The sequence below is a fragment of the Mus musculus genome, chromosome Y (genome assembly GCF_000001635.26).
Source record: "Mus musculus strain C57BL/6J chromosome Y, GRCm38.p6 C57BL/6J".
NCBI lineage: Eukaryota > Metazoa > Chordata > Mammalia > Rodentia > Muridae > Mus > Mus musculus.
In genome coordinates this window covers 73,645,932-73,659,552 of record NC_000087.7, presented here as the reverse complement: position 1 = coordinate 73,659,552, position 13,621 = coordinate 73,645,932, and positions in this window count along the sequence as shown.

Below are 13,621 nucleotides of genomic sequence, written 5' to 3'. Positions count from 1 at the left end.
CACTCAACTCAAAGTGCTCTGTGGTTATAAATTGGCCTCTCAGTTAGTAATACACAACACAAATTCAATTCCACTTAACCCTTCTGAAAATGAACTTGCATGGTATTGTCTGATTTGAAGCTAATAAATCTATTTAACTAAACCAGAGACATTTGTGTTAGGAAGGAAACTACTACTGTCTGTAGTTTAGAAAATGGAAAAGTTACTTCTACAGTAAAAGAAAGAAAGGAGGGCCTGCCTTCAGCAATTGTGGGAAGTCTGTGTTGCATGTGCATTTTTCAGTTCAGCAGCATCTAGGGCACTCAGAATACACAGAGATTTCTTCATATGTGGTGAGAAAAAACAAATCTACAGGAATCCCAGGCAAGTGCTTCAAGCGAAGTCTTAGTCGAGCGAAAGTAGATGTAAAACCTCCCTTCTGCATGGGAGGTTGGTAGGAAACAAACAAGCTCCAAATCCTATAAATGTAGTCTCTCTGAAACTTCCAGTAGGAGGTCTGCTTGTTTTTATATGATTTTATACATTTTAATGTACTTACATTATAGGTACATGTGTTTGATAAAGTACATATGTGTGTAACTGTGCACAAACCACTGCACATGTGTAGAGATTGCAGGACAGTGTGGAAGAGACAATCCTCTTCTTCTACCATGTATATTATTTCAGAGATGAAGTTCAGGTACGCGGTCTTGAGTGGCTAGTAACCTTACTTGAGTGGCTAGTGGGCCACCTCATACATTCCTTGAGCTTTAATTCTTTACATCCTCTGAAGATTGTCTGTTCATTCATCATGTCAAAACCCACAGAGACTATGAAGGTGGTCATGCTGCAAACCAGCATGAGTATAGAAAATGAAGCAACCAAGTTTAAATGAGCCATTGATATTTCTTATCATCCTATCACTCCCATAGGTCGAAGTGGTTAAAACTCTCACCCAAGGCCTTCTACTATCAGTTGCATTGAACTAAAAGTGTCTGTAGCAGTATCTGTATGCACAGCGCCTGCAAGGTCTGAGATAGAAAGAGCCCAAGCAATGAGAGGGAAGGGCGTGCATGCCACTATCTTTATCTCAGAAGTTATTTCTAGTTTGTAGCTTGGAAAGGAAAACATTCAAATTTCCACTAGGGTATCACTGGGTATGCAAACCATGCTTAAATCTAAGTCTCTAGTTCAGCATTGCCTGGCAAATGAAAATCAAACTGGAAAATAATCTTGGAGGTCCTTTATATAATAAGGTATTGGCAGGGTTCTTTAAAGAATACCTTAAGGGTCCTTTGTTTATATATTATGGTTTGCAGTCTTTTTTGTTTTTATGGGATTTCTGAGTGTTTGTGAACATATATGTCTCTGTGTCTACATGTATATTTCTTGTGCTTTTTCTTTGCCTCTTTTTCATTATGTTTGCTTTGTTCTGTTCTGGTTCATTTGTTTATTTTGTATCTTATTCTTCATTATTATTGTCATTAGTATCATTAATAGTATCATTATTATTTAGATGCCTGTTGGTATTTTAATAAAGGGAGAAAGAAAAAGTGTGAATTTGGGTGGGTCGAGAAGTGGAGAGGTTGTAGAAGGATTTGGGGGGACAGTAATCTGAATCTATTGAATGAAAAACTGTATTTTCAATGAAAAGTGTCTTCCCAGAAATTTTGATCTTACTATTAGTACAAAGGAATCAAAAACTTATTTTTTAAAGAATCATATTGTATACAGAGGAAAAAAATGAGAGCTTTTCCAACTGAGAAATGTTTCATTTTGCAAGTATGGTAAGGACCCTAGAGGTAATAATCAAGAACACAGAGCACAACACAAAGCAGAAAAAAGTACAAAGCACACACAAATATACAGGCAGGAATCAAATTAGTCAATTTATTGACCTTTTTAATGGAGCACAAATCCTCATCCATTCTCCATTCGGACAAAACAGATTTGCTGTTGTCTCCAATGACTTTGAGTAGGAATTCATCCAGTAACCTTTCTCATCTATTTCATTAGAGCTGACTCATCCCTGCCAAGATTCCAGGACAGGAAAAATAGACTCCATCATCCACTTGGGTATGTGTGTTTCCAAGTTCCTTCATATATATTCTTCCTTATGCTTGGTGAACCCCTACATTAAATTATTTTTTCCTACCTCATAACTATAATTTCCTACTGTTATAAATCCTAACATACATACCTGACATAAAGATAGTATTAGACAACTCCAGATGATCACATGATTAGACAACTAAAATAGATCACATCTATCCTAGTACAGTTCTGGAAGGCAGAAAGTGTAAAAATCAAGGAGCTGGCTAGTCTTACTAGTATTTCCTGGCACTGTGAATGGCAACCTATAAGTTCTAAGTCCTTGTGACACTTTCATGGGAGTTGTCTAGGACTATCTTTATGTCAGGTATTTATGTTAGGATTTATAACAGTAGGAAATTACAGTTATGAAGTAGGAAAAAAATAATTCTATGTAAGGGCTCACCAAGCATGAGGAAGAATATATATGAAGGAACTGTAGCATTAGAAAGGTTGAGAACCACTCTCTGGATGCTTGAAAACAGAAAGCATAATGGAGTCATAGGCTGGTCTTGGCATCAGTCTGATATCTGCTTCAGACTAATATCTTGCTTCCTTTTGTTTCTTGTGACCATGAGGGGAATAACCTAGATAGTATAGTCAAAGGAACAATCTGAGGACATGTTCAGAATCCATTTTGTGAAAATATGTGCTGTTGTATCATTTGGACAGGGCTGTCTTTGGAACCAGTGCATGCACATGAGTGCTTTGGTGCTTTGCTCTTTCTTTCTTTCTTTCTTTCTTTCTTTCTTTCTTTCTTTCTTTCTTTCTTTCTTTCTTTCTTTCTTTCTTTCTTTCTTCCTTTCTTTCTTTCTTTCTTATTTTTTTTTGAGGCAGGTTTTCTCTGTGTAGGCTTGGCTGTTGTAGAACTCATTCTGAAAACCTGGTTGGCCTTGAACTCATAAATTTGCCTGCCTCTGCCTACCAAGTCCAGGGAATAAAGGCTTGCAACACCACACCCAGCTTCTTTGATTTTTTTTATTCTGCTATTAACTTATTGTTCCCAAGGTTTTTTATTTTATTATTTTATTTTATTAGATATTTTCTATATTTACATTTTAAATGTTATCCCATTTCAAGTTTTCCCCTCTAAAAACCCAATAACATGTCCCTCCTCCCCCTACTGACCAACCTAAGCACTCCTGCTTCCCTGTCATGCCATTCCCTTACACTGAGGTATAGAGTCTCTCAGGAGCAGGATCCCCTCCTCTCACTGTGTCCAACTAGGCCATCATTTGCTACATATTCGGTGGCAGCGATGGGCCCCTCACTTTGCATTATTTGGTTGGTCTTTTTTTTTAATTACATATATTTTAACTTACATTTCAAATGTTGTATTCTTTCCCAGTTTCCCACTCCTCCAGAAACCCCCTATCACATCCCCTGTCCCCCTGCTTCAATGAGGGTGTTCCTTCACCTGTGCACCCTCTCCCACCTCACAGTGTGGTGGCTAACAAGTTTGTATCTCTGTATCCTTATCATTCAACACCATATTGGGGATCCTGCAGCTTATAGGGAAAAGATGTCCAGATTCTGAGAACTGCAGGGTACCATCCAATACATCAATCTCAAGCCACATGTGGGTACATCTTCCTAAAAAACGTGTCGTCCTGTTAATAGCTTTCAGTTGGATCTTTAAGTACCTCAGCCAAGATTGAGGTGACTGCTCCCTGCATAATCACTGCCCACTTCATTTTGGGGAGCATCTGTGCCAGGAAGTCAGGGTAGATATCCACATAGTTGATGCGGATTTCAGTGGCCTGCAGGCACAGATGGAAGTCATGCATGTCCAAGCCTTACACATTTGAGCTTAGGAGATAGTATGTGAGCAGTTTCATGTTGTCATTTTGGATTTCTGCATAGGACATATTGTCTTTCATTAATTTTGGGATTTATTTACATTTTAAATGATAGCTCCTTTCCCATTTTCCATTCAACAAATCCCCAACCCATCCACCATCTCCTCCCTTTCCTTTGAAAAAAGGCTTAGTTTGTATTATATTTCTATATTGCACTCCATCACTGAGTGAAATCAAGACAGGACACATGTAGGAGTATAGGCAGGGTACATGGAGAAAGGCTGCTTATTGGATTGCTTTCTCAGCACAGTTTTCTCAGCTTTTTTTCTTACAAAATTTAAAAGCTTTTTTTTTAACTTTTATTTTAATAACATACCCACAAACACACACACGCACACACACCCACACACACACACACACACACACACAAGACATAAGATCACTAAAGAACAAGCGAAATGATTGTAAAGCAATGTCCTAAATGTATTTCATTATCTCCAGTGCCACATTTATAAGTCAATTCTAGAGGCCTTATGTCTAATCATATTTGGCAAATGGATATAACCCATTATGCAGAATTTGGAAAACTAAAATATGAACATGTTTGTATCGATACTTGTTCAGGATTTCTTTTTGCTTTTTTCTGCTTCTCTGCATAAAGGAAAGGTTTCTAAAAACGTAATTGATCATTGCCCACAAGCATTTAATGCAATAGGATTGCCTAAACATATCAAAACAGATAATGGGCCATCCTATTCTAGTAAAAATTTTATTTCATTCTTTAAGGAATTTGGAATCAAACATAAAACTTGAATTCATTATAAGCCCATGGCAAACGGAATAGTTCAATGTGCTCATCAGACCTTAAAGAATTGGCCTTTTATGACAAAACAGTGGCAGTTATATCCCCCAAGGTCACCAAAGGCGCATCTTGCCTTTACTTTATTTGATCTAAATTTTTTGCAAACTGATATTAAAGGTCAGTCTGCAGCAGATCACCACTGGCATCCAGTTACTTCTAATTCTTATGCATTGATAAAATGAAAGGACACACTAACTAAGGAATGTAAGGGTCCAGATCCGATTCGAATCTGGGGAAGGGGCTCGGTTTGCATTTTTTCATAAGAACATGGAGCACAGAGGCTGCCCAAGAGATTAATTTGTTAGCTGAACACAGATCCTGAATCTTCTTATAAGTATCACTCTGAGAACTAAAATTCCTCTTTTGCATAGAATTTAGTTGGGGACTCAGCCTCCCAGAAAAGCTGTTTTCTTGCTACTCTCAGAGCTTTGCAATTTGCAACTGAATAAAGTATCTGGACTTCCCCAAAAGAAGCTTTGCATTGCTACTTTCTCATTGTCTGGGTCTCTTTTTCTTAAGCAGGTCAATCAATATCCTCCAATCAGACTGCAGGGGGAGTGCATCCCTGCAAACAAAGGCTTAAGGTGGCAACTGCTATTTTCATTCTAAAGACATTCTACCATGCATTTTGGCTTTAGGTCTGATTTGAAAAATAGGTTTATTAGAAGGGCTAGGAAGGCAGATATTTCAAATATTAGAAGAGATTGGTTTTTATTCTGATAGATGGTCTTAGTCCCTTTGCTGGTCTCTGGTTCTCCATCCTTGCTGTTATTGCAAGCTCCCCTAATTTCCTCAGGCTGTGGGAATAACAGAGATGAGGAGGATGACCTCCAGCTCCTAATATAGCCTAAAAGCCACAAATTGTGATGTTACCAGTGGTATAATTCTTGTTGAGGCCTTGCTAAATCTGCTGTTGGCAATACTCCTTTAGGAGATGCACAGTACTGAGAACTGTGCATACTGATTCGTGATGATATGAATACAGTATGGGTACAGCTTCGGTGCAGATATTTACTGTATAATATCATGGGTATTCAGTGTTCTTTGTCTAATATCCACGTAGCAGTGAGTGCATACCATGTGTGTTCTTGTCTTAGGGAGAGATGTTCCACATGTATCTGTTAAATCCATTTGGTCCATGACTTCTATAAGTTTCACAGTGTCTCTGAGTTGAATGGTAGGGATATAAAGTAGGGAAAGAATTTGTTCAACCCATATTACATGAAAAAAATTAAATTAATATATACTTTTTTTAATCCAAAAAGCATGCCTATAGACCCATCTAATGTAGGGAGATCCTATTTGATGTTTCCTCTTCGTAGGTGACTCTAGATTTTCACAAGTTGGCATAAGATTACTAGCACACTCAGATTAACATAAACACATTTTCAGTCATGTCTAAAACCATCACACTAATCGACCGAGATATTCTCTGTACATTCCATGGGCTAAATGTCAGAAACATGTGTGTTTTACAGTGTGTCTCAGCTTTAAAGTGTAAATCCTGAAAGGAGGGCCATGGTCAACCTTCCTACTTCCTGCTTCTAGGCCACTATTTGCTGCTCTGTGGCACTACAAAGGCTTCTTTGTTAATCAGGTACCACTGTGCCATAGATATCTTGAAGTGACAGAGTGTACAAGCATCCATGGGACCTAGATGCTGATGAGAACACTCTTACACCATCTCCTGCCTTCACAACATACTTATTAAGATGGTGAAATATTGGGAAAGTCATGGTAGAACAAATTCTTTAAAGCCCAGTGCTGTTCTCAACAGTCATCTCCTGATTTTCTATATGGACCTCATATGTTACACTTTGAAGTCAACCCACAATCTCATGTTTCTTGTGCAAGTCATTAGAGTGTCAATTAAATCTAGACTTTGGGAATATATCAATAAGTCTGCATTATCTTCATATTCCCTGCCCTTAATTATGGTAACCTTGCCAAGAATAGATGTCTCACCATTCTCACTGACAGTTTACCTGGTAAATAGATAGTTGAGAAAAAGACATTCTTCTAAGGCCCAAATAGCCTAGTTAATCAGTATATGAGAAGAAGGGCTGACATCACTCAGCACAAAAGCTAAAGAGAGTCTCTTGTTTTGTGGAGAACTGAGAGAACAGCAGGGACAGGGGCCTTAATGATAGTCAGTCCAGACCTGGAGGCTGGGTCTAACAGCATCCAAAGGAATACAGGCCAATTTCCTCCAGCTTCCTGGAGGAGCACTGTTTCTCTTCAAAATGTGACAGGGAACAGGGATGGCACCCACAAGGGGGAAGAATGCAGTGTGTTCTAGACTTATTTTGAGCCATCAGGGTAATGATCCTCCCACATTTCCCTTGCTATTACAAATGATCAACCTCAATAGGGGTCATGTAAGCTCTGCTGACACCAGAATCTCTAATTGCAAAACCCTTACAGAAAAGACCAGTTTTCCTCCACTCTAAGGATAAAAAGCAAGGATTGGGCTCATATGGCTAAGCATTTTCTGACTAGCTTTGAGAGAACAGCGTGGTCCAAGGCCCAGATTTCAGATTTGGTGATTACTGACAGTTTAAAAATAAGTACCTGTAACGTTTGCTCTGTGGTACTGAAAAATATTGTCCCCAAATGTATGAACACAAAACGGTGAGCATGTAGCCTAAGGAGCAACATTTCCCTGATTTAACACCAGGCACTTGGCATTCATTCTATACACAGAAATACCCCCCGAGTCTCCAGACCACCCTCCTCAACTGTACATTACAAGCATTACAAGTTTTTGTTATAGCCCATAAGATACAAGTCTTCAAGAAAACACAATCAGACACAAGGCAGAAACAAGAACTCATGTATTGATCAAATTGCATTATCAATAAAAAAATGTCAGCAATGGGTTGACATTGCTTAGTGTCTGCATAAAATTGGTATAAATGGACCTAAAAGTTCTGTAACAGTTCAGGAGTACAAGAAAAACAAGATTATAATTTCTTAGTAATAAAGAGAGAAACACTTTATGTTAAAGTATTCAAAACCCTGTCTAAGGTAGATTTGTCACTCAATGGTAGTATTTGATTTGTAACTTCAAAAGCTGACCCGTCCAGCAGGTCCAGTTATTCGAGGGTCTCGACAGGACTTTCTCCTAAGAAATAAATGGGGTGTAGAGAGAGATGAGGATATTGTGCGAACAAAGATATGGAAATGTTCTGAATTACATCAGGACCCCAATGTATTAGCCATGACCAAGGTTTAAATGCACAAGCAAAAGGGGAAGTGCCTTTCAGCAGGAGAAATGGGGCAGAAGCAATGCACCTCAGCAGGAGGGATGGGGCAGCAGGGTGGGGGGGGGAGAGGAAGTACTTCTCAGCAGAAAGGAAGGGGCAGCGGAAATTTTTCTTTTGGCGACTACTGGTTGAAGCATGAACTTGGCGTTATCAGGGTACATCTTTAGGTCAGGACATCCAGCACTGACTTAGGGTTGGAACAATCTGTAGTTGTTCTCGGAGCAGTGAGTCTGTGGCCTGCTTTTAACCCTCTTTTCTTATCGGGGGGGGGGGGGAGAGACCCAATTCAGAGAGCAGGACAATAGCGTTGCAGTAATAGCTCCCAACAAAAAGCATAGATGCACTCCCCACCACCAGAAAATTAAAAAAACAAAACAATACAAAACAAAACAAAAACAAACAAACAAACAAACAAACAAGCAAAAAAAGCAAAAGATACTCCAATGCACTGTATCTGCTTTGTTGTGAGTAAATCCACAAACATGAATGGATAGCAACACAGGAAGGAATTATGCACAGCAAGGCACATACACACACACACACACACACACACACACACACACACACACACACACACACAAAAGTAAAAAGAAACAGTCCAGTCAAGAAGCTATTGAAGAGAGTCCTTTAAAATTTATGATAAAGAAGATGAAGTGTATTTCTTCACAATTGATGATTTCTGGTGGAGGGCAAGGAAGATTCATTTTTATAGCTTGTGTTTGATATTTTCTAGGTTCTTCTTTTTATACTCCAAAACACTAGATAGGACAGAAATAAAGGTAGAGAGAGGAATTAGAAAATCTCTGAATCTAATTTTTTTCGTAGTGCTTCTTCTTTAACTATGGATATGAAAAAACCACAACCAACTTGCGTAACCAACCACCAAACACCAGACAAAATGTACTAGCTTTGACACTCAATCTTGTGCAAAGTTAATGCAGCAGGAGTTTTTCACTAATGTATGTTGTATGTAAATATAGTATTCCACCAAACTTAGTAACTCTGTATTCCATACTTCCTGCATTCAGCTGTTCACTATTTTAATATTAGTCATACCTATTCCATGCTGTGCCATGTGTTTTGATGCAATTAAGTTTCATCTGGGGACCTCATATGAAATGCAAATATTGTGTGTAAATCTCCCTTAGTGTTACTTCATAAACATGTTTCATCTATGGAGTAACAGTATTAATGCTTTCTGTTTGAAGTACACTTTCAGTGTGCATAAGTAGATACTCCTCTTTAGTATTTTATGATACACTAAATATAACATATAGTGTATACTTAGAAGATGAATCCAGTAAAGGATTTTTAAAACGTTGTGTGAGGGCTTTGTGATTTAAAAAAAAAAAGTGTTCTCAATAGTATTGGCTGAGATTCTGCAGTCTTGTGTGTGCTCTTTTCTAATGAATCATAATTAACGTTTATGCTGAGACTCGGGGAGGCAAGCTTATCAGTAGAAAGAAAGCCATTATCTTGGAATCTCTCCTTTTATAAGTACTCCTATAAGTATATAAATGTCTGGGTGGCCAATTAGACAGAATGATGTTACCCAGAGAGATGTAACCCAAATTCATAGGGCAACAATGTCTAGGTAACTGTCTGGCATTGAACAGTCACTCCACTGTTCTGAACAAACTGATTGTAACCAGTAGTTTAAGCACAGGCAGATAGCATAAGTGTAAGTATGCAAGCCTGTCTTGATTTCAATGTGATAAAGATCGGGGCCCAAAACTACAAAAGGAGGTAATGGGTTCTTTCTGTTTACAAGTCTCAGCTTGTAAATTGCATGATCTAGGAAAGTCAGGACAGAACTTGATTCAGAGCTGGTAAGTAGAGGCAGAAACTGAAGCAGAGATTATGGAAGAACTCTGGATTACTTTCCTCCAAGTCATAGGTATGCGAGGTCCTAGGGGATGCAAAACAGAAAAGAAAGAAAAAATAAGTACCAAACATATCACAATGGTTGACCTACATGCATACTTTAAAGTCTGCTCTTGATAATATTTGTATTCATTTGGAAATCAAGTTCTACATGGCAATTGGTAAACAGCATACTTTTCATTATTTCTATTGGATGGACATTTTTACCTGAAAGAGTGTATTTGTTGGATGTGAACATTCCTGGACTACATGGAGGTCCTAAGTTAGCTTGTATCAGATCCCCTGGAACAGGACTTACATGTGGCTGTGACACACAGGATGATCACTGGGAATTGAATCCCAGACCCTCTGCAAGAGCAGCCAATGATCTTATACTCTGAGTCATGTAAAGATCTCCACATTTCTGGAGAGAGAAGGAAGGTGTAGGAAGAGAACATTACTCAAAATGTCCAAATTCATCTAAGAATAAATTAATGCTTGCAAGGGTCTGTCAAGATACACAACAAAAACAAGAAAAAATTAGAAGGTGTGTAAAAATTGAAAAGAATGTTTGTTTCTGCTCTGTTGTGTGTTCTGACCAGGACTAAATGAACACACTAAATGAAGCTGCACTGAGAAGCATAAAGAAGGGAGGTACCACACTCTGACATGTACTAAGGTTGTTTCAACTGTATTTGTGTAATCCTTCAGGGGCTTCTTGTCAAAAATAAACCCCCTTTATCAAATCCCCAACAGTAAATTCTGTGTGTCTCAATTGGAGACTGGGCAGAAGATATGTGAGATGCACCAGGAATGATTAAACTTTATGTTCTCTTGCTCAGAAACCATTTTCAGGGATCCTATGAAATCCAAATGTCAGCTCCAGACTGCATAGTATCAGGTTTTTCTTGGCCAATTCAAAATTAGAGCCAATATCTAAAAAGATGACTTATCTGTTACACAAAGTTGCTGCTACCAAATAGGAGGTGGCTATGATTCCCAACACCAACACTGTGGATCTCTCTCTCTCTCTCTCTCTCTCTCTCTCTCTCTCTCTCTCTCTCTCTCTCTCTCTCTCTCTCTCTCTCTCTCTCTCTCTCTCTCTCTCTGTCTCACTCTCTGTTTCTGTCTGATTGTGTCTGTGTGTGTTTCTGTGTGTGTCTGTCTGTTTCTGTGAGTCTGAATGTGATTGAGTGTGTGTGTTATTATAATGTAGCCCATTCTTAAAATAAGAAAGGCACTTTCACTTTGTGTTTTTTTTTTTTTCTTTCCATTTTGGCCAAATTGTATTGATTAGCACTGGCTGACCTCAAATTGGCTATGTATGTATGGCTTTCTTAGAAGTCAAAAGAGATATGATATAAGACCCATAGTCCTCTGGTTAAAAGCTGGAATCACTGTGATACGCTTCCATTTTGTAATATTATAAGGGTTGAACTATATGAAGGTATGTAAGTAGTCTTCAAAATTAATTCCTAGGTGCCAGGGAATGGGGGCAAACACACATTTAATCCCAGGACTTATTATGCTGAGGCAGGAAAATCTCTAAATTCCTTGTCAGTCTCGTCTATAGAGCAAATTCCAGTTCAGCCAAAGATATTCCATGGAATGCAGCCTGGAAAAAAAAAACTTGAAATGAATAAACTTCATAGTTAAGTAATGAATAATTAAAAAAAAAAACGCTGCGAAAGATGAGTGAAATATGCAATTATCTAGACATATACCAAATCCATAAGATAAACCATCTAAACAGCACCTTAACACCTTAAGAAATAGAACCAATCATGATAATCTCCCACCAAAACAACCCTGGGACTAGATGGCTGTAGTGCAGAATTCTATCAGACCATCAAAGAAGAACTAATACCAATTCTCATGAAAGTGTTCCACAAATTAGAAACAGAAGGAACAATACCGAATTCATTCTATGAAGCCACAGTTACACTGCATATTCTCCTGTGGAGATGGAATGGTCACTGCCTAATGAGGAACTGGTCACTTCTTCCTTTCATACAGGACTTTGTTTGAGATTATTTTTTTGCTTCTACCATGGTTAATATTACAAATAGATTTTAAATACAGTTTTAACATATATGAATTTTTGCTTTAGAAAATATCATGTATATTTAACAGGCTTTTAACAATCATAACTTATATTCACAACATAAAAGCAAAAGAAGTTACAACCTATTTAATCAATGAGAGAAAATTAGAGACTATTCTAACCAAATTGAACCAGGAGGAAAATAAGAACTGTACTGAAAAACTGATTTTTAGTAATAAAAATAACAAAAATAATGATAATAATAATAATAATAATGAAATACATTAGAAATTAAAAAAATGAATACATATATTTTGCTAGTTTAAGTAAAAAATACTAATGAATAATAAGAAATATGTTCACCTGATTTCGAAATCCCAATCCTCTCATTCTATGAAAATTTTGGTTGGAATTTGAAAGATTAGCTTTGTGAATAGTTGTCCAGGAAATTGACAGATGCCCTTAGGTTATGTTGCTTTCAGTTGTTATGGAGACAATGCCTCAATTATACTCCTTTCTGTGGCTTGCAATTCTAGGTCCTCAGTCTGCCACTGCCTCCACCTCCACCTCCATTTCCGCCTCTGCTCTACCTCTGCCTCCTCCTTCTTCCCCCTTTCCTTGTCCATGTCCCTGTCCCTGTCCCAGTCCCTCTCCATGTCCCTGTCTCTCTCCCTGTCCCTGTCCCTGTCCCTGTCCCTGTCCCTGTCCCTGTCCCTGTCCCTCTCCCTCTCCCTCTCCCTGTCCCTGTCCCTCTCCCTCTCCAGCTCCCTCTCCCTCTAGCCTCCCCACTAGCACACAGATAACCCTCAGATTAGTTCAGTTTTAGTACTGATCTACTCCAGAATTTTTTTTTCCTTCATGTCTACTTCCTCCCTAGCTTGTTGTAAAGGTATTTAATTCAATTTGAATCTTCCACATAATAAGAAATTTATTCAAAATTCATAGGCCAACTATTGCTAAGTAAGTGTCTGGTGTTCATCAACCACTCCACTCTTCTAAAGGAAGTGTTTTGTAATCAGAATTTTAAGCACAGGCAGATATCTTTAGTGTTAGTGTAAAATTCTGTCTTGTGTTCAATGTGATAAAGATCAGGACCAAAACTGTTGGAAACCAGGCCTTACCTAACTTGAACTGTGTTTCACCTGGGAGGCAAACAGAGGCTGAAAAGAGAGGGGAACTATATAGGTGAGAGAAAAATGGAGCCAAGACAATTTTCTGATCTAGGCTCAAATATTTAATAAAAGTTTGCACTTATAAAGGGGGAAACCCATTCTCTGCCATGCCAAGTTTCTTGCTTTCCTGATACCAAGTTGTAAGCACAGCCTTTTAGCACTAAGTCACCAAATTCACAGATTGCAGTTAACTACAGAAAATCTTGGAGAACTAATTTGGCCTCATGGCAGATGGCAGGTAGTTTGACATCAAAGGAAACTAGCTGAGGAGCTGCACTGCAGGTGGCCCTGCCTCAATGGCATAAGGTCTGAACCTGCATATGTTGGAGGAGGTTATACTCCCCCCCGTTAATAATATTTTAAAAAGTGCTAAACTGAGGCATAAAATGTATTTATGCTCTATAGTCTTGCCTGGGAGTTATGGTGACTGGAGGCCACACCTCCCTTAGGAAATCTTAGATCTTCCTGAAGCATCAAATTCCATTATGGATGCTACGTGCAACTAGTTTGTGTTATATATCACACAAAACATGGCTCTGTGTTGT